This window comes from Vombatus ursinus, unplaced genomic scaffold (genome assembly GCF_900497805.2).
Source record: "Vombatus ursinus unplaced genomic scaffold, bare-nosed wombat genome assembly UNPS02005459.1, whole genome shotgun sequence".
Lineage (NCBI taxonomy): Eukaryota > Metazoa > Chordata > Mammalia > Diprotodontia > Vombatidae > Vombatus > Vombatus ursinus.
Genome location: NW_020945237.1, coordinates 395,256 through 415,999, shown reverse-complemented (window position 1 = coordinate 415,999; position 20,744 = coordinate 395,256). Strand labels below are relative to the sequence as shown.

The window sequence follows — 20,744 nt, the reverse complement described above, 5'->3', positions numbered from 1 at the left end:
TTAGGTGATGTTTAATGTCCAAGCTCGACTTTTTATAATCCTACAGATTAAGAGATGTTGCTTAGGAAGGATTGATAAGATTCAATGACAGTCTGGATAGGAAGTGAAGAAGAAGGAATCAAAGATGGCTTTTTGACATGCATCCTTGTTCATTGATTGCTAGGAGACAAGAGTATGCTGGATAAATGTCACCATACAGAAATGGGGCTCACCTCAAAGAGTGTCACCCAGAATTTCAGAACTAGAAGGGACCTCAAATGTTCTCTTCTCTAAATAAATCCATTCATTTTTATACATGAACAAAAGACTAAAAAAAGGCTGGGAGGAGTTTAGGGACTTGTTTCAGGTCACATGGGTAGTAAGTAGCAAAAATAAGACTCAGTTGAGGTCTTCTGATTCATCTCTACCAAATAACGTCTTTCAAGCCTAGTGTCAGAAAGACTCGTCTTCCTGAGTTCAAATCTGGCCTCAGTCAATTCCTAATTGTGTGACCCTGGGCAAGTCACTTAACCCTGTTTGCCTCTGTTTCCTTATCTGTAAATGAGCTAGAGGAGGAAATGGCGAACCACATTCGTATCACTGCCAAGGAAACCCCAAATGGGGTCATTAAAACATCAGATACAACTGAAACAACTCAGCAAAAACAACTGTCAACAAACAAATTGAGATATAATCTGGAATACTAAAGTATTAGTAGCCCTAAACTCTATCCACAAAGGGTGTTAAGGCAACTCGTTGTGGAAGGAGCTTTTACTTTGACTTCTATCAAATATTTCTCATAAAATTTTTTGGAGTGGTTCAAAACTCAACTTAACAAATATTTATTCTCTGAAAGGTAGAGAAAGTGATTCAGGAAATCACTATTTGTATATGATTCTTGAAAATGAGGAGGAACTAGCCCGTGATGCAGAAATGGCATGCAATTTAAGGGGAAGGTCTGTCTCTGTCTTAGACTTTTAGCAAAGCCAGGTATAGCCTGACATACTGGGTTGGGGGAGAATATGTTTCACAGAATTCAGAGAAATATACTTTGTGGCAATTTAATGGCAAATTCCCACGGATGGGAATTGTTTAGGAAAAGTAAGCCCCACAGACATGAGAAACTCTCAAAAATGAAATTCTGGAAACATAAATAAAAACAATTCTCATAGGGAGGAAAAGAAGGAGTTCTCTAAAGAGGCTCTTATAAATGTACATGGAACTCATCAGCCAACCATTATTTTAAAAGGACACATAGAAAAGATAGAAGGAGGGAAAGTAACAGAGGATGAATAGAAGAATAGTGTAAGGAGAACTGAGACTCAGAATGACCTGAGGTTGGTTAGGAATGATTAAGGATGACAAAAAGAGTGAGGCTTTCAAAGTCAGATTCTGGGAAAGAAGAGAAAAGGAGCATGATGGTAGATTGGACGATGACAATGCGTGACTGAGAGAAGGCAGAACATTGAATTCTATTTTGTTCTTGTTTTCTTGGCCAAGGACAATGATTTTTGGCCTGCAAAAGACAGGACAAAATGGGATAATAGGGAATTGAAAGCAAAAATAACTAACGAGGCGACTTCTTGTTGTTCAGTAGTGACTGACTCTTCGTGACCGCATTTAAGGTACCAACGTTACTGAAGTGGTTTGCCATTTCCTTCTTCAGCTCATTTGACAGATGAGGAAAGTGAGGCCTACAAGGTTAAGTGACCCTCCCAGGGTCACATAGCTAGGAAGTCTCTGAGGCCAGATTTGAACTCATGAAAAGGAGTTCCTGATTCCTAGCCCGGTGCTCTATGCACTGCACCACCTAGCTGCCCTTATTCTGAGAAGGCACTTAGCAAATGTGGAATAAATGAAAAAACATCCCTTCCCCTGCAACTCCTATGTCAATAACCTTAAAAAGTGTCCTCTCTTGGGCAAGCTAAACAGTTTTCCCTGTGACCTTTCTTATATTATGAATTTGCTCAGCCCAGAAATTGTCAAAGTGTGGTCCATGGATTCCTAACCTTTTGGAGGATCTGTGATGTCAAAATGATTGTCATTATAATACTGAAGTTATTTATATAATTCACACAAATAAAAATTCTGTGGGTTTATCCATAATGTTTAAAAGTATAAAGGGGTCCCAAAGCCAAAAAGTTTGAGGACTGCTGGCTTAACCAATCACAGGGCTTTTACCAGAGGATTGGTGACATGGCCAACATCACCCGGGAGGGTAGACAACAACCATTACTGGGGCTCTCTGAGGCCAAATCCATTACCCTTTTCCCCACACCATAGTGACTACAACTTGGGGAAAAGAAGTGGCATTGGTCAACTTTGAGGTGGTTTTTCATCTCTCCTGGAACTTGTGAATTTGTCAGCTTCTTGTCTCTCCAGTCATAAACTTTGTGCACCCCCTTTTGGAAGGGATTTATATTGCACCCCAGGTCATTTCTTAAAGTATTGAGTCTTGTTTTGATCAGCTGAAGAAAGATGCGATGGATTTTCCCATTGGATTTGTTTTCTTCCCCCTTACCCAGTTAATTTGAGTGTCACCTGAGTGTATTTTCTGATACATTATTGGTCCCAGCTGGACGTTAGCACTTTGCAAGGCACTTTGTACTTTTCTTTTGACCCTTAGGCTCTATTTTGTTTATATTTCAGGGAGGCTATGAACTTGGTGATGTGGACTTTCTGTATCACTATGGAGGCTGAGCCAACCACCTTGTCTCAGCCTGTATGATTATTGACCAGACCTTTCCGTAAACCATTGAGGAAGGCTCTACCCAATTCACTGGAGGCTTTCCCCTGGTTCTTTAAATTATTCCTGGACAACAAGGCTACCATGGGGTCTGTTGTTATAATAAAAAGATTTGTTCTGTGAAGTTTGGATTCAGTCAAAGGGCTGCACTTGAGGATCTAGAGGCCACAGGTTCCCCACCTTTGCATCCATTGCCCATCCAATTGCAGATCATGATATGACCGATATGGAATCTTTATCCACATTGCTTTTATGCTGTGGGGTTTTTATAGCTTAATCTGGTTCTGGCAACTATTTATTAACTATGTGACCTTGAACATACTACTTGATTTTCAATTAAATTCAATAAATATTTATTAAATGCTTACTGTGTACCAGGCACTGTGCTAAGCACTGGGGATACAAATTCGAAAAACACAGTCCCTGCCCTCAAGGCTTTCAATCAAAGGAAGCTAGGGGAAGGTGGAAAGGGGAATTTTGTTCCATGGAATTCAGACTAAGCGGAGTTGGAGATGGGTAGTGGAGTGAGGAGGGGGAGCTTTGGGAGTTTAGCGTTCCACCGTTCAGCTCTCTAATCCAAGGGGAGAAGAAGCTGTGGGAGTTGCAAGGTGCCTGAGTATCTAAGGTTAAGATAACCAGCATGATGAGATTTCCCTTGATTAGCTTATTCTAAGAAAGGTATTTTATGGAGTTCAGACCAAGGTGAGAGGGAGTTTCTTCATATGTAAAAAGAGATTTGGACTCATTAGCCTCTTAAACCCCTTCCATCTCTATATCTGTGGTTCTTTCATCATTCAGTCTCTGACCATGGATCCCACTGAGGAAGCCCTGTTGTGTTCTAGGGCTCAATGGCATCTCCAAATGGAACATCTAGATTGGAATCTCTCAGTTCATATGGAATTCCTCTTTGATTTAGGTTTTGTCCAGGATATCCTCCTTGACATTGGTGAATACATCTATCTGGTAAGTACATATTTCTTTCTTTCTTTCTTTTTTTTTTTTTGCTGTGCCTAACAATGTTCCTACTTGGCAGATGGTTGATCAAAGTCATACCCGCACTCATGTCCCTTGTGGAATCTTGGATGACTTTAATATGTATAAGAGAACACCTTGTTGAAGACTACATTTTGCTATTATTATCCCCATTTTACAGTTAGGAAATTGAGGCAAATAGAAGTTTAGTGACTTGCCCAGGGTCACATAGCTAATAAGTGTCTGAGGCTAGTTTTGAACTCGGGTCTTCCTGACTCTAGAACCAGTTTCAACTGTAGAAAATCATCCATGAAAGCCTGCCTGCTCCTTCCTATTTTTCATTAAGGAAACTCTTTATGTTTGCAGAGTCTGTTCTCGTGAACATTTTATAGATATGAAAAAATTAGTATGTTTAGTTGTTTGATTTTCTTGGCAGAGATGCTAGAATGATTTGCCATTTCCTACTCTAGCTCATTTTACAGATGAGGAAACTGAGGCTGATTGAGGTGGAGAGGGTGTCACAGGATAGTAGGGGTGGAGCCAGGTCTAGAACTCAGGTTTTCCATCTCCTACCTGATTTCCCTTTGAAAAGACTCAGTTCTTTATACAGTTCAAATATTGCTATGGAAAAAAAAACAACAACAACAATTACACAGTGAGTTCTTCAGGTGGAGGGGAAAATGTTGGAATGGTTTTCCAAGTGAGGTGCCCAAAGTGTGGATCTTTAGCAATCCTTGTAGTATTGGTGAGAGGGAAGCCTGTTAGAGTCTAAGGAAGGATTGGTAATTCTGATCTCCCCTGAAGTTAAATTTAAAAGTAAAGAAAAACACCCAGTAGATGTCGCCCTTATCCCCCTTTCTTCCAAAGACTCTTTGGATGAAAGAAGTTTTTCTAGAATTCTTTCTCTGAACAGCTCTGCTGTCTGCATCAAGGGTGTGAAATAAAACAAATATAAAATGCATATTTAATACAGATTGAGCACTGGGGATGCCCTGAATCCCAATAAAGGACCTGGAGGGGAAATTGCAAATTTCTGAAGAATCAAGGGGCTTGATTAGTTCTACGAAACCCCATCCTTACTCACTCAACACAGAAATCGCCATCAGGTATCATCTAGAAAGGGAAGTTAACTCTGCGGAAAAAAATAAATTAATGGTATGAGCAAGAAGACACTGGTGCTCAATACCTACTTACCAAAATGAAAATATTTTAACTTCTTGACTTTTAAGAAGTTGAACTTTTGTCCTCTTTCCAGAAGAAATGCTGATGAATGTCCTTGATTCAATTCAATTTAGATTAATTCAATTCAGTTCAATATATATTTATTTGTCCCAGTTACTTGCTAGGGATACAGAGATGAGATAATGGCTGCCTTCAGGGAACTTACAGTCTATTGGGGCAAATATTTGACCTACTGGACCAACCCAACAACTATTTATTGTTGTCATTCTTTTTTTTTTTTTTTCTTTTTTGGTGAGGTAGTTGGGGTTAAGTGACTCCCCTAGGGTCACAGAGCTAGTGTTGTGTCTGAGGCTGGATCTGAACTCAGCTCCTCCTGATTACAGGGTGGTATTCTATCCACTGCGCCACCCAGCTGTCCCTATTGTTGTCATTCTTATACCATTCTCATTCACCCTTTGCCCCCAAATAAAACTACAGAGGTAACACTTCTCTACGACTCTTGGTTTATATGTGACATTTCAATCAAATAGCAAAAAGAGATTTTTAAGGTTTTAGGGGCTAGCCTGCATGTGTAGAAATGTCTTATATTCCAGGCCCTTTTTTCTTTTTTTCAGTGGTGGGGCACATGATGGAGCCATATTTAAGTTTGAAGACATGCTGCCCAGGACAAAAGTTGTCTTGGCAAAGATACTAGAGGAGTTTGCCATTTCCTTCTCCAGCTCATTTTACAGATGAGGAAACTGAGACAAACAGGGTTAAGTGACTTGCCCAGGGTCACGCAACTATTAAGTGTCTTGAGGCCAGATTTGAACTCACAAAGATGAGTCTTCTTAACTCCAGGCCCAGCTCTCTATGCACTATGGCGCCACCTAGCTGCATCCTACTCTTCTCCAAATGAATGTCTAGCAGCCCCAACATGCTCCCACCACCAAATGTCAAGTCAAGGACCTAACACAGAGCCTAGAAAAGGGTGGTAGGAATTTCACAGAATCATATAATTACAGCATTGGAAGGGACATTGGAGCTCTTCTAATCCCACCCTCTTGTTTCATAGATGCAGAAACTGAAACTCAGAGAGGTCAAGTCACTTGCCTCTGGTCACACAGCTCTTAAGCATCAGAACTGGAACTTGAACTAGATTTCCTGACTCCATGACTAGAGCTCTTCCACCACACCATGTGACCTACAATAGCCCTTTGATGTTTTCTTTTTTTTTTTTTCTTTGGAGGCAATTGGGGTTAAGCGACTTGCCCAGAGTCACACAGCTAGTGCATGTTATGTGTCTGAGGCTAGATTTGAACTCAGGTCCTCCTGACTTCAGGGCTGATGCTCTATCTACTGTGCCACCTAGCTGCCCCTGCCTTTGCCATTTTCAAAGCATTTTTGCATATGGGATCTCATTTGAACGTAACTCATGGGTTTCAGAATCAGATCATCTAATCTAATTCTCTCATTTTACAGATAAGAAAACTGAGGCCCTGAGAGCTTAAGCCTTTTATTCAAAGTCCCAGCTTGAAAGTGTAGGTATATCTGAGACTGGAACCCAGATCTCAAACCAATACTCTCTCTACCTCCTGCCATTAAATCCAACACAAATACTTCTTATAAACCAATGCTTGAGTAATCTGTTTACCCTTTAAAGATCCTTTTAAAGGTCCTACATTTTATTTATGTGGGCATATGATTCGATGATCTTTCTGTATTACTGTTGAAATGAATTTATGTGATATGATACAATGAGAGGCACAGTAGTCTAGGATCTATGGAACTGGGCTGCCCTCACGTTGCTCTTTGACACTGGGCAAATTATTTTGCTCTGATCAAGAAGGCTTTAAAATGAAAAGGGAGGGGGAGGAAGAAAACTGTCCCAAGCCAATTCTAGAACCGTAAGGACTGCCAGGATTGTTGACGCACCTGGCACCCTCTTAGCACACCAATAAGTAGCAACAATCTCTTGACAAGAGCAATGGTAGAAGAGAGCACCAGTAATGCACTGATGGGTAAAAAAATCGGGGCAGCTAAGTGGCGCAGTGGATAGAGCACCGGCCCTGGATTCAGGAGGACCTGAGTTCAAATCCAGCCTCGGACACATCACACTTACTAGCTGTGTGACCCTGGGCAAGTCACTTAACCCCATTGCCCAAGCAAAACAACAACAAAAAAATCTAAGAAGAGAGCCAACAATAAAACTCATGGCCTATTTTATGCATATTTGTGCGCAAATGATGGGTGAAAACCAAGATAAACCTAGAGATTCTAATTTTTCTGAGCATCTTAGAAGAGAGGTAACCATGGGTGTGCTAGTAAATACATGTAACAATCAGGTTCTCCAGAAAATAAATATACAGACTTTTAAGTTTAATCCATCTTACTGACACTTTCTTCTGTTAATACATAATTAACAGCTCTAGACAATTGACAAAACAATAAATTGAGCCCTCATTTGTAGTTATTGCTGATCTCTGAGGTATAAAAGCTGACACTGAAGATTTAACAATTATCTCACAAGTAGATCAGAGCTGGCTTCAGCACACCCCTTGGGGTAACACCCTTGTTCTGCCAGGTATTGTCAAACTCAGTGCACCACAAGCTTACTGGGAACCAGTACTTGTAGGTTCTTTTGGTCTTGCACATTGAAAGCCTGGGAGATGAACCCCACAAGCCAAAAACGAAATTTTACTCCAAAGAAAGAAATATTTAATGGGCACCATGAAGCATAGGGGCTATTATGGGAATTCTGAAATCAGTAGCAAAAATATTATCAAGCAAATAAAAAATTGGGAATTATTAAAGTTCTTCACACACAACTTGGCCTATTTCTACCTTTCCAATCTTCTTACACTTTACTGCCCTCCACACACTCAATGATCCAGATACACTGGCTTGCGTACGATTCTTCAACCATGATATTCCATCTTTCATCTCCATGCCTGGAATGCTCTCACTCCTTACCTCTACCTCTTAGTTTCCCTGTCGTTCTTCAAGACTCAGTTCAAATGCTACCCTTTCTAAACGACCTTTCCTGGTCTTTCCAAATGTCTTACACTCTAAAATCACCTTCTACCTACTCTGTGTATCTTGTACCTATTTCTTTGCATGCTCTTTCCCCCATTAGAACATAAGCTCCTTGAGGGCAAGAACTGTTTATGCTCTTGTTTGACCTGCCACATTTAGCATAGTGCATGGCCCATAGTAAGAATTTAATAAATACTTATTGATAGGTTCATTATATAGAAATGACATCTATATAATGAAAATAGGATATCTAATGATAATTCTAGAAGTATTTGTTGTTGTTGAGTCATTTCAGTTGTGTCCAACTCTTTATGACCCCATTCGAGGGTTTCCTTGGCAAAGATACTAGAGTGATTTGGCATTTCCTTCTCCAGCTTATTTTACAGATGAGGAAACTGAGACAAGCGGGGTTGAGTGCCTTGCCCTGGGTCACATAATTCTAGAATATAAAGCACACAATTATTCCTGGTAGAGGATTACCTCTCCTAGGCTAGGGTTAGTGTATATAGGTATAAGGTCATACTGGAAAGAGCTCAGGCTTTGGAACTCAGATTCAAGCTCTGATTCTTCCTATGTGTGAGACTTTAGGCACGTCATTTAAGACCCCAAGGCCTCAGTCTGCTAATCTGTAAGATCAAGTCTTACTACATGACCTCTGAGGTCCCTTCTAGCTAATCTAGAATACTATACAACAGTTTTACCAAGTTTAAAAAAAAACAAGGATCCATTAAACTCTGCATGAGGATGCCCATGGGCTGCATAATGACTTAGAAAATTACCTATTAATATTGTCTGTGTTTTATTGTATTTTTATTTATTTTGTTGAATATTCCTCAGTTATGTTTTGATCTGGTTCTGACCACACTCACGGACCCATGAATTGCATGCATGACACCTCTGCTATATGGTACCATCCCAGCTTCCCAACTTTGAGAGAGGGAGAGACAGACAGACAGATAGGCTTCAAAGACATCCCTCCACTCCTTGGCTCATCTCTGTGTTAGAGCAGAACTCTAATGGAGAGTAACTTTGGGCCTCACTATTATTTCCTTATGGTCGCCCAGAAGGGAAGAGGGCACTAAAAGGTCAGAGAAGAACCAAGGGGTTATTGCTCTAGTGGCCAGTCAGAAAGAAGCCGGTGAGAGGAGAAGGTGGCTCCGGAAGACCTGTCTGAAACCCAGTCTCTTACTCCAGGACAAAGAAGGTCAAATGTTTCTAGTTATGTGCCTTCTTGCTACGCCCCAAGGCTATCCCTTGGCTCTTCCTTGTTTCACCAGAAAGTATCACAATATCTCCTCCCCCAACCGCGGTCTTCTGGTGATAGTTTCACCAGAGGAATGTGGTCCCACTTAATGAATATTCAGCTTCAATTTAGTCTATGTACTCACTAGGGGCAATAGCATTGAACCAACATGGCCCAATGTTATTTGTAATAGGAAGTTGCTTCTTCCATCCTTTCGATTCACCAGGCACCATTTTTGCTGGCTGAAATTAATAGGAGAGACAATACGATCCTTCCCCATCCAAACAGCTAAAAGGGGTCAGTTGTGAATTATGATATTGCCAGAGATGACAGGGAGTTACGGAAAACTTTTGACAAAACTCAGGAAGGTAAGTTTCTAACCATCACCAAGACCTGTGGAATAGGATTATTATTATTAGGATTAGGATTTGACTCTGGAAGGGTATTCCTTATTCAAAAGAAAGAGACTAGATATGAGATCGTGGAGCACCAAAGTAAGAATTAAATGAATATTTTAATTAAGTAAATTAAAAGCAAGTAAGTAAAAAAAGAAGTAATACTTATACTAGGAAATCCAGGAACCTGATAGAATGCCTTATTCATTTACGTATAGCACATATATTTATACTAATCCCGTACCTAAATCTAGCACAACTGAGAAGTTCTGCCTTGTCTCCACTGCCTATCCAAAAACCCCTACCTCCTCTACCAATCCTTCTCCTATTCCTCCAGCTCACACTGATGTCTGCCTTCCTTGAACCCCCAAAGACTCATTAGGAGAAAACAGAGTAGTATAGAGAATAAGAAAGTCTTGTTTTAAATCCTATCTTTGTTACTAGTTGTAAAAATCATTACCTGACCTCTCTCAACCTCAGAAGGTGTTGTCAAGGTCAAAATGGTCTCTGGCCTTGTGACAGAATGGTCATTGCCCAGCCCTTTTACATGAACCTAAGACCTCAGACCTTGGGCAGTTTCCAAACAGCCTGATGCAGAAGACTTTCCCCTAAATCTAACAGATGTCAGGATCAGGTTGAGGATTAAGTCACAACTATTAACCGAGGCAGAATCATCTGACACCCACCCCCACCCTTCACAGCAGATAGGGCCATAATGGATACTGATTACTAGAGTTTCAGAATGTGAATTGTACCTTTTTTGAAAAAAAAAAAAAGACTCATTAAAGAACTTTTCTCAGTTTGAGTCAAAGGTTCCTCTGAGACCATTTAATTTTCCATTTAGAATGACTGGCTTTCTAATACATATATGTAAATATGCAGATATGTATATTGCCATAGATATTGCTATTGATATATATTTTACATTTCTTAATAAGTGAATAAAATTTGTCAGGGGATAGAGAGGAAGATAAGTGACTATTTTCAAAGTAGCTTACGTAGCTCTTCTCCCCAAAAGTACATTTCTATGAGAAAGAAATACTGTCAAACACCTGAGGTCATCTAATCCACCCCATACCTGAGCAGGAATCCCCCTCTACCACTTTCTTACCAAGAAGTCACGCAGCCTCTACTTGAAGGGGAAGGAAATAAGCATTTATTAAGTGCCTACTAAGTGCCAGGACCTAAGCTAAGCACTTTAGAAATACCTTGTTTGAACTTGTTAACAACTTGAAAAAGTGCATCCTATCATTATCCCCATTTTACAGTTGAGGAAACTGAGACAGACAGCAGTTAAGTGATTTGCCCAGGGTCACACAGTTTGTAAGTGTCTTAGGCTACTGACTCCAGGTCCAGTGCTTGATCCACCATGCCCCTTGGCTGACCACAAGGCCCAGTGATGGAGAATGTACTGTCTCAGAAAGCAAGTGGGCTCTACCTGTGAGGCAACTTTCCCCTGTCTTAAGCCAAAATCTTCCCCTGTGTTTCTACCCATTGTTCTTAAGTCGTTCCTCTGGAGACAACCAAAAAATTTCAAACCCTATTTCATAGATAGCTCTTAAAACACTCGAAGCTATCTACCATGTCTTCTCTAAGTTATCTCTTCTCCAGGCTTTTGGGGGTGGGGACTGGGCCCACTTCTTCAAACCTTTTATGGCATGATTCCTATGCTACCCACCAACCCAATCCTTGAAACCAAATGAGGAAATTAACATTTATTCCTATTAAATTTAATCTTGTTCATTTAGGCCTTTGTCCTAGCCTACATTAAGATCGTTTTTGTGGTGGTGATGGTGGTGGTGGTTGACGGTGGAGATCTCGATTCTGTCATCTGATGGTTAGCTATCCTTCCCAGAAATGTACCACTGGAAAATCTGATGAGTTTGTAACAGTGACCACAAAACCAGTAGAGTACTGCCTGGCAGAGACCACATGAAATCCACGGATGGCAAACTCAGCAAGAACCACACAACGACAAGAGCAGAAGACCTTGGTGGGCCTACAGTGTCAGATCCATGTGCCCGTCTACATGTTTCCCCAACATGTGTGAACTCTTCCCACTAATAGCACGTGTATTTCAGGGGGGCGTTACCATGATGGAAATATTCCATCACCATGCTATTTGATTAAATGCCTTTAATTTGAATTGTGTTAGTTGATTGAACCAGGAAAAGTGAAGCTATCAGTGGAGACTTGTGAACTATATTTTTTTTTTCTGAGTGGATAGAAAATCATAGAGTATTTTGAGCCTTTGATAGCCTTCTCTTGGGGCCCTGTTGGGTGCTAGAACTCCCTTTTGCTCAGGGCAGTTAAGAATATTCTCTAAGTAACTGTCTGTGAGTTAGAAAAATCACTGCTCCAACTTCTGCTCCTGACATCTCTTCAAGATGGCCACCCGTCACATTATCTAGCAGAGGTTCCCAAACGTATTTGGCCTACCGCCCCCTTTAAAATAAAATTACTTAGCACCCCCATGGAAATCTACTTTCTTTAACCCTTTAACATTTCAAAAATATACATAAATTTTTTAAAAAATCTTAAATTTAATAATTCATTGTGAATTTGTGGGTTTTTTCCTGCACTGAAATTTTGAAGATGCTATACTGCATCATATAACCATGTAGTATCATATTGTAAACAAGTCATTACACACACATATTCCTGCCAATGCATTCTGGACTTTCCAATAATGTGCCAACATGCTCCCCTGCCAACACTTCTTCGTTAAGACCTGTCAGCAGACTTGACCACTGATGGATTATAATTTGCATTTTGTGTATTTATTTGGAAAATAATGTAATGCTATGACTTTGACTCTGTTACACAACAGACGAAACATGCATGAACAGTTTTTCAAAATTTTCCTATCTTCTCTTCTTTCCTTATGCTTCCACTGCCCCCTTATTTTTATTCAACACCTCCCAATTGCACCTGAGTCTACTACTGCCCTCCTGGATCATTCCAGCACCCCCAAGGGGGCTGTATCACCCACTTTGGGAACCTATACTCTTATAGGGTATGAAAGATACAGGTGCTTTGGGAATGTGAACTAACCAGCATTCAATATGGATGCCCTTGAACCATATTGAAAAAAATCCGATATAGTCAATTATACTTCTGGGGACTTTTGATACCGGAAAATTACTTTTATCTCAAAGCAAACAAAATAGGGGTAGAATTAACTACCTTGTGGAGGTAGTGAGCTCTCCATCACTTTTCTTCACATTCATCTTCAAGGAGAGGCTAGGGGAACATCGTGTCCTGGGTGGTCTATAGGTCCAAACATATTCCGTAGTAAGATCCTTCAGTGACCCCACTTTGTCTTTGACATTTGATGAATGTGTGGCATTACTGAGAGGACCCAAAATACCCTTGGGCTGAGAGTTAGGAGACCTAAGTGCTAATATTGGCTTTTCCCCTAACCTGCTGTGTGACCTCGGATATTCATTTCACCTTTATTGGCAATAGGTCCTTTGTCTGGAAAGTGACAATAGAAATGCTTACAACTCTATACATCATAGAATCAATCCTATGATGGAGGCATTTTGTGACCCAGGACTCTGAGCCAAGAATACCTAACTCAAATGTCTTACTTTTTGTGTGACCCTGGACAAGTCATTTAACCTCTGTCTGCCTTGGTTTCATCAACTGTAAAATGGGAATCATAACACCACCTACTTTGCAGGGCTGTCGTGAGGATCATATGAGATAACATTTGTAAAAACAAAAAATATTTAGCACAGTGCTTGGCACATAATAGATACTTAATCAATATTTATTCCTTTCCCTTCTCCCTCCCCCCTCAACATGAAGCCCATTTAAAGGGTAACCACCTAAAGCAGGTACCAACATTTTATGGCAAATAGTGGGGGATAAAGCTTGAGTGAGCCTGTATGGTGCAAAATGAAAAAGAAAATTGTGAAAATAAGTTCATTTAATCTTATATTTAATAAAACTAAAGTTATAATTTGCAACTAACTGCTAATCCTTAGAATGAACAAAGAATAAGCTAAGTGTTGCTTGGTAGGGCTTGGGTGGGGACCACAATTTGTCTGACAGAATTGCACAATAGCATATGATGTCAACCTTTAGTTCACATTGTATTTGTGAAGTCCAATTGTTAAGAATGTCATTGTCACAAAAATATTTGAGAGTTTTATCAGTTTTTCAAAAGGCCTCTCTTAATCCTCTGGTATTCAAAGTATTCTTTTTTGAAGTACCAGTAGACAATTAGTGAGAGACTGATTAATAAATATATTGAGCTGATGACAATTAATGAGAGGCTGATTGATACATAAGTTGACCCAATGGGTGGGGATGAGTGAGAGTAGATGCTAGTGTTTCAAGGAGGAGAGATATTTGAGGAGGGTCTAATTTTATGAGGCATCAGCTCATTAGTGAATATTTTCATGTTAACATAACGTTTGCTTTTCTATACAACCTTGAAGAGAGGCAGCATGGTAGAATGGATGGATAGCCCTCTTTGGAAGTAGGAGGACTTGGATTTGAGTCCTGTGTCTGACTGTGTGAGCCTGGGCAAGTCACTTAATTTTCTACACCCCTGGGCAAATCTCTAGCATTATAAGTTATGAAATATTGATAGAGGGAATTTGTTTACTGGGAGTTCCTCAGACCAATGAAATCACAATTCCAGACCAAAACAAATAGCAATTTCATGAGTGTGAGGATTCAGTAGCAAGAAATGCATATAAAATACCTTGTAACCATCCAGAACTTCAGAAAGTCAATTACTGTTATCATTTAGCTATGTAAATGGTTGCTTCATATGCTCTCTCTCAACATTATGATTGGGGAACATATAGTAAAGTTATTTTACATGTGACATTTGTCATGAAGCCTTCCATCTTGAATGTGGTGAATTTGACATTTATACTGAACCTAGATAAGACTTACCTAGTAAGTTTTCATCATTATGTGTCATTTTATTTTAAAATTAAAGTGTAAATACTACTCATAATATGAAGGTAGAGCACCCTCGCTGGTTGGCTCTTCCAATAAAAGACAAGAAATAACAGAACTTCTTAGTCATACCAACCTATAGTCATCAAACTATAGATGATCAGGCCAATACTCGCTGACTCAAAGTTTCACAGTGCAAATTCTGTAAGAAAATTCCCTTTGAGAGAACATTCCATTTAAAATCCATCAAAATAAAACTTGGTAGATGTCATAGTCAAGTTGCGTCATCTGGCACTGGGTGACCTTTGGGAGCAATAGCACAATATCATGGATTACTTCAGTCCTTGCAGCAGTACTTATAGATGGTCATGAGTGACAGACGTCACCTGGCTGCACTGTAACAATATTTGCCATGGGGTTTCTCAGAAGGCCCATTGCCAAAGTGGTTAAGGTGATAGACACCAGGAATTTTTCAGGATTACGATGATCATAGAGTTGATATTGCCTATGATGTGGTGCAAACACTGGCAAGTTGAGTCCTTCATGAAGTCCTTTCTAGAGGGGACCTGGTTTTTGTCACCAAGAGTTTTCCAATGAAGGTCAATGGCATTCATACCGTTCAAGAATCCCAACTACAGAGCCACAGAATCATCATTTTGGGGCTGGAAGGGACCGTAAGAATCATCTAGTCTGACCCCCTCATTTAACAGATAAAGTAAGTGAGGCCTAAACAGATGAAGTGACTTGTGTAAGGTTGCACAAGCAGTAAGTGGCAGAGACGTCGTTAGAACCTAGGTCCTTTGAGTCCAAATCCAACATTCTTTTCATTGCACTATGCTCTCTGAAAATGTCAACAGGTTTCTCAGAGTATTTTGCAATGAAAAAGAGAAAACCAATGTCATTCAATTTAAATTCAGTTAATTCACCCAGAAGCTAGAAGTGTTCCTGTTGCTTTAAGGACAAAACCCTGAAGAACTTAATCATTTAATGAAACTATTAACGCATACTCAGTGAGTTATAATACCTGTGCCCCAATAATAATTCCTAATGGGAAAGAAAATATTCTGAAACTGGCACAGGCCTAATGTGGAATCAGCTGAATTGCATATAACTTGACTTGGGAGATTCTTGGAAACTGACCAATCAAGCCTACAAATGATCTGAACTAATTGATGCAACTCTTGTCGATACTTCTCTACAGAGATTAAAATGCGGGTGGGGGCAAGGGGTGGCAGTAGTGAAATGGAATTGGGCCACTTAACTCTGACCTTTGACTTGAATGGTGTGGAATCTTTCTGGTTGAACAAACTTGTTACATATTCACAAGTTGGGCATCTTGAGGTTCAGTGATGACTATGATATACCCCCTATGAACTGTCTTGCTAATATTAAACACCTGATAACCATGATGAGTCTCTTTAAAGTGCTACTCTAATGCCTCATTGTAGTGTGGAAGTGACCCTTGGTTCTCAAAAGCTATACCAGTGGAAAGCAAGTTCTACCATGTTGGAAAGGCTTCAAGTATGTTCCCAACAATAGACTGTGTCTGCTTTCTGAGGAGCACCCTAGCTAAGTAAACACACCAGCAAGATGGTAATAAATACTCATTGATTGATTGCTACTGCTAGAGGTGAATTCTTTGGCCACAGAAAACCATGAAACAAAGAAAATTGCAAAGTAGCCCTCAGTCTTGTGTGACTTCTTTACAATTCCTCAGTGATAGAGATAGATTGATGGAAAAGGTGAGGAGACGGTACCAAGAAAGACACTGTTTTTAAACCTACTATGAACATTAACTTAACTATCATTGCTTTAAGTGGGAAATTCTTGTCCAGTCCAAATTGAGTAGGAATAATACTGGAGGAAATTTATCATGCTGATCTTGATGTTTTCTTTATAAATGAAGCCAGAAGAAAAAAGGAATGTTTGATTAGATGGAATAAAATTGGCAGAATTGTTTTCATTTTGTAGTCAAAAGTAACAAGAGATATCATTTCAAGGCACATTTGGTCATCTTGTATTTATACAAAGACCTCCATGAAAATCATTGCAGTTTATGTGCTGACAGATAGAGAAATTTTGTGAAAAATTTGATAAGATCCTACAAATTAAATGAACATATCCTTTGATGGTTGGTGACTTCAGTTCAATAGCGAATAAGAGGGGAGAATGGCAAAAGTATGTAGAAAATATGGCTCAAGAGGAAAAAACAAGAGAGGCTGGACTGGTAGATTAAAAAGAAGCCACATGCTTCATGAATACTTACTTTCTTCTTTGAGAAATGCACTAGACATAGCGAACATCAACTAATAGCACAAAAATGGAATTCATTATATCCTCACAGGAGACCATTGGTTGCTAATATAGGGCTCATTTATGAATTAGTTGTCAATGTAGTCAGACCACTGATTTGTTAGCATAAAATCCAAACTCAATACCAAACTAGAAGAAAGAATAAATATGAGAAGAATATTGTACACAACCGTGGCAACTCCACCTGACCTACTTAAGCAAGCTGTTATTGCTGAAAATGGGAAATGGATAAAAGAACAGATGACAAGGCAGTCATTTCCCAATTTAATAACTGCAAACAAATTACCATGATTATGAGACCAAAAGAACTTAGAACCTGTCTGGTACAATGGAGAGATCACTGGATTTGGAGTTAAAATACCTTTGTTTAAATTCTGTCTCTATTCCTTACTACCTGTGTGAACCTGGAGAAATTGCTTAACTTTACTAGGCCTCAATTTCTTAATCCATAAAATATGGGGATCAGGCTAGATGACCTTTCAGGTCCCTTTGAGCTCCAAACCTATGATCATATGATTCTTCCCCCTCAGAAAGAGATGACAGATGAAGCCAATACCTATTTAGAATATAAATTAATTTGTAAAATTTTATAGAGGGTAACTGTGGAGGTGGTCTTGCCTCTCATAAGATAATAAGAAACATTGGTGGCAAAATTGAATTAAAAGGAGCAAAGTGAGAGCCCTCACTAAGTAGAATCGTTTCTAAGGCAGCTGAGACTGCAATTGGGTGGAATATAACAAACGGGTGAAAAACACAGGCGTTCCATAAAGATTTTTATAACAAACTATTTTTACTGTTAATGACAATGGCGTGACTGCATTTGAACTGTAACATCAGATACTCAAATGCGCTTCCGAAGGAAGTAGAAATGGCACTGAAGAAAACAAGAATGAGAAGGAAATCTGGACCAGAGCAAGTCCACTCAGAAGAGCGTCCATGCTGAAGGTTATACAACATTGAGGGATTAATTTGCGAGCTCTGTGAAAGAGAAGAGAATACCAAATGATTGGGGGGAAAAACTAGAAAACCTTATATCTTATTATTACAAACCACAACGACAAACAGTAGCCAACCACTGAGAGATAACTACCAGTCTGTAAGGATGCTAATCTCTATGAATGTTTTCGAAGATAATGTATGCATGCATTGATATCCTTGATGAAGGCTTGAGAGATGAACAGGCAGACTTTCCCAAATGATATTTTGCAACAAACCACATCTTTATTATTACACAATTGACTAAAAGATATAGAGATTATAAGATCCCATTTGTTGCTTGGGGCTGTAAAAACAAAACAAAACTATAAACTCTAGAGTGAACACCTCTCTAAACTTTCTTCTCTAATATGGTGTCTCCCATACATATGTCAAAATTATGCAAGATTCCTTTAAAGATATGATGACAAAGAGAATTTTGTGCTGAATCCTGCCAAATCTACATCTCCTATTCTGATTTCTCTCCAGTCCCTGCATCACCAACTTCCTATTGGACATTCTCAATTGGATGCCCCATAGGCATCTGAAACTCAACACATCCACAACTAAATTCAATTTCTTTTCCTCCAAACCTATTCCTTTTATCAGCTTCTCTTTTTTTTTTCTCCCAAGGGCACCACTATCCTTCTAGTCACCTAACTTTGCGACCTTGATGTCGTCCTTGACTCCTCACTCTTGCTCACCCTTCGTGTACAATCGATTGCCAAATCTCGTTGTTTCTAACTTCGTAAGTTCACTCACATCCGTCTCCTTGTCTCCATATACAAATTCACCACCGCCTCAATTCAGGTCCTCATCACCTCTCACCTAAACTATTGCAGTAACTTCCTATTTGGTCTCCTGGCCTCAAGTCTCTCCCCATTCCACTGTATCTGCAACACAGCTATCAAAGTAATTTTCCTAAAGCTCAGATCTGCCCATATCACTTCTCTACTCAATAAAGTCTGATAGCTCCCAGACTCCTCAAGAAACAAATATAAATTCCTCTGTTTGTTATTTTAAACATTTCACAATCTGACTCCAACCTACTTAGCCAAATTTACCTTTTTTACTATTTGTCACACATGATGCTCCATTGGTCATATCTGTGCCTTCGCATTGGTAGTCTCATGTGCCTAAAATGTACTCTTTCCTCATCTCCATCTCTTAAAAGTCCCAGTGTTTTTTCGGGCTCAGCTAATATGAAACATTCTCTATCTTGTCCGGATACTAATGTCTTCCTCTAAAATTCATTTTATATCTATTTTGTAGGTGGGATATGCTGTCCCCCATAACCCTCCAGAGATGGACTCACAGGAAGATAGGAACAAGAATAGTACAGAACAGGCAGGTATGGATCTGCTTTAGTTTGTGTCTTTTGGAGGGAGTACCCACATTGATGAAATCATTGAAGCATTGGGTTTTTGATGCTCAGAAACATACTCTACCAAATCTTGAAAGAACCTAGTCAGCTATACAAATACAAAATACCAATACAAAACCCAATTCAGATAAGTTGGATGAGAAAATTCAGATTAGCTGTCTTTCATCATGAAAGGCAGTACGCTGTAGTAGATACTGGACATGGAGTCAGGAAGACCTGGGTTTGAATCCTGCCTCAAATACATACTAGTTTTGTGACCCTGGGCAAGTCCCTAAACCTCTCTGTGTCTCAGTTTCCTCATCTGAAAAATGAAGGGCTTGGACTTGATGATCTCCAAAATCTTTTCTAGCTTTAAATCTGTGATCCTATGATCAGTAGTTTCTTATTCTAGTATGTATGCTGGATAGGGTTCCAATAACTACCTCCCTGCTTATTGCATTCTGTCTCAGAGCAGGAAGTAATGCAGAGCCCAAGCTTTCAGCTCCACACCAGCTCTAGCATTCAAGGCTCACTCATTCAATCCACTGAGTCATGTGCATGTTCACTGAAGCCCTTTCCCACTCACTTCCTCTCTTGAACCACACTTAACTGAGCCCTCTCATTCAATATTCACTTTCTACTCCCTTGCAGGATCAAGCTTCTTTCCTTCCTTCCCAGCCTGCAGGCTAATCTTCTTCCATGTTATAGCCAAACACTCGTCCTAATGGGCACCATGCACTGTGGTAGATGTGGGGTTTGAAAAGACACAGATAACACAACTCTTGACCTCAAAGAACTTACATTTTACTGGGTGGGACTAGTGGTGGATGTGAACAGAGTAGATGTGATATGTTTTCAGTTGAGTGTACTGCATGGTAAGATGGGGCCAAAGAGAGAGCGATAGAAAGCATGCTAAGAATGTTTGAGGAGACAGATTGCACAATGAGCCCAGGTGGTACCTAGCCTTAACAGAAGATAATGATTCTGAAGAACAGAAACAAAGATAGCGGATTGTGATTCCAAACATGATGGGGCCAGCCTGTGTGAATGGAAACTAGGAACCTGGAGTTTGGGGAGCAGCCTGGGTTCTAATATCTTAGGAACATAAAGTATTGTATGAAAATATACTGGAAAGATAGATCAGGGCTAGATTCTAAAGAGTGCCAAACTAAAGAAATTGTACTTTTTTCTAGAAATATAATGGAACCTCTGGAGGGTTTTAAGCTTTGGTAGCTATGGGAAGGATGAATTGGTGAGGGGGAAAATGGAGGCAGGCAGACTTAAACTGGCACTATTATAGTAGTGTAGGATAGAAGTGATGCAAGCCAGAACCAGGGTGCCAAGGAATGGAGACCTTAGCAACAATATAAATTCATGTGGACTAACAAGGATCCTTGAGAATGTTATAGAGTGGGGACTTTCATTATTTGTGTAAGTCAAAAAAGTCAAAGATGAAATTGGAAATTCCAGTGTTGCCTTCTCAGGAGACCACATCAATGCTGTTGGCATCCACATTACTTAAGATATGGTGCTTCACAACCCACATTGCACCTACTCCCAAAATCAAGTCTTCCTGGGGCTGTTTGATTTCTGCCATGTTCTTCTATGAAAGGAAACCATTGCTGAGCCACGCAACAACCT

The 20,744-nt window shown here is 39.8% G+C and overlaps 1 long non-coding RNA gene across 1 annotated transcript in view; it reads left to right on the top strand.

Annotated features, from left to right (window-relative positions):
* The window catches only part of LOC114032584, a 35,671-nt gene extending 23,701 nt beyond the window's left edge, over positions 1-11,970 (top strand). Inside the window, exons 2-3 of the long non-coding RNA XR_003567850.1 lie at positions 3,642-3,688; positions 11,281-11,970. This is a non-coding gene — a long non-coding RNA (uncharacterized LOC114032584). The remainder of the gene's footprint in view (positions 1-3,641; positions 3,689-11,280) is intronic.
* The last annotated feature ends 8,774 nt before the right edge of the window (positions 11,971-20,744 follow it).